Here is a 1952-nt window from a genome sequence, read left to right on the forward strand (position 1 = left end):
GCATCAGAAGTCCATACCACATTAGCTTATTATGAATAAAGATAATAAAGCAAATGGATACATGATTGGCTTTACCTCCTTGTTGCCAAGAGTATTCTAGAAAGTTGGAACTGTTCCACAATACTCTTAGCGTCGCCCGAGAGTAGGAGCCGTAGGAGCCGGACCCAGTCCTCTGGCCGCGGCCTCCACGGGCCAGACTCCACCAACTCCTCCCGGGCATGGGATCCAGCGGAGAACCAACGCCAACAGGTTTCCCTGGGAATGCTGGGCGCGAGAGGCATTGACCATGAACCCCCAGAGCCCCCCCCCCGCCCGGAGTCGCTCTTAAGAGAACACACGCCTTGTACAATGACTCGGGCCCCCAGCCAACTTTGGTGGCCACCAGGGGCTCACAAGGGCTGGGGTTGGATCCCGCATCGGGCTCCAGGCAGTACCCACGCTGGGGGGCCCCCTCGACGTCCCCGCGGCGCCCAGGGCTGCGCGCTCAGTTCTTATTCCCTCTGCCATCTGATTTCGCTCTTCTTACCCCCCTCTCGCCACCCCACTCCAGCTCCCCTGCCTCTAGCTCTTCTCTCAAAGAATCCCCTTCTTGTAGCTTCTCTTTTCTACTCCCACCAGCTCTGGAGCCCCCGAGTCCCCCTCTTCCTGACACCCACCTCCCATGGGGCGACCACTTCGCTCGCTGGATGACATCTCCATGTCACCCTGCTTCGCGTGAGTAGGACTGTTCTCCTGGCTCTTAACTTCAGCGCTGGCGCGCAGTAGGCGCTCAGGCACCGCCAAGTAAGTGAATGAAGAAATGAGTAAATACGGCTTAGACACACGCTACTGTCTGAAACACCGCAATCACAAGGCTTGACTAGATCCTGGAATTCTATCCACAAGTACTGCTGTGCCCACTCCTGTGCGGTGCTCCGCAGAAGCGACCCAGAAGGGAGATAGCATTGTCACGGGAGGACTGAGGGTCTGGAATCCGGGCCTGCCTTTGGTGTCTGTGTTACCTAATTCGTGACTCAGGGCAAGTCGGGCATCTCTCTAAACCCCCTTTCCTAATCCTAAAAGAAGGACGATGATAGTAAGACTGATCTCACAGGGCTGTTGTGAAGCTTCGATGAGATAATGTATGCGAAGTTCAAACTCTACACTTGATGGCAGATGTTAAGAGAAAAGAACTCTGGATGGAGAGCCTGTGGCTCTAAGTCCGGGTTGAAACGCCCCAGCGCACAGGGACTGGGTTCGTAGGCGCCTTGTGCGCAACATGCACTCCCGAACCGGCCCCGCGGCCAAAACCAGGCAAATGTATGGAGAGACGCAACTTGTCGGTTTTTAAGTCCTAATTTTAATCTCTGAAGTCCCTTTTAATTTTCATCCGAGAACGGGCTCTCCGCATAAAATAAAACGCTAATTTTCCTCTCCCTTCCAGCCAGGATCCAGAAGCAGTACCGTAGGCCTCTGCCTGCTGCTCTTCTGGGTCGGGGCTGACCAGCCCAGGGCGCCGGGCACGGCGGAGAGCGAGCTGGAAAGTGGATGCTTTGCAGCCAGAGAGCGTCCTGGAACCCGAGGTGGAGCGGTGGGGCTGGCTGGCGCCGGGGCCGAGCAGGGTGGGGTGGGGCAGGTTTGCGGAGAGAATGTGTCCGCGGTCTAGGCGGGCTTCCCTACCCCGGGAGGCCTAGGCCATTTCCCGTGTTGGACCCCTCTGCCAGAAATTCCTTTAGAAAAATCCCAGGCCGGAATGCTCTGGGAACGGCGGGGAGCTAGGGCCGCGCCCGTCCGGGGAAGGGCAGCTCTTTAGGGAACGGGAAGGGTAAGGGGTGGAGAGGAATCGCGGCAGGGGCACTCGCGCTGCAACGGGGGACCCCAGGAAGAATTTGGCTCCGACTTTTTCTAACCCCACCGCCCTCCAGGGCGGAGACAGTGCTCCACCACAGGGTCAGAGGCCCCTAGGGGACAGC

The sequence above is a fragment of the Myotis davidii genome, unplaced genomic scaffold, assembly GCF_000327345.1.
Source record: "Myotis davidii unplaced genomic scaffold, ASM32734v1 scaffold524, whole genome shotgun sequence".
NCBI lineage: Eukaryota > Metazoa > Chordata > Mammalia > Chiroptera > Vespertilionidae > Myotis > Myotis davidii.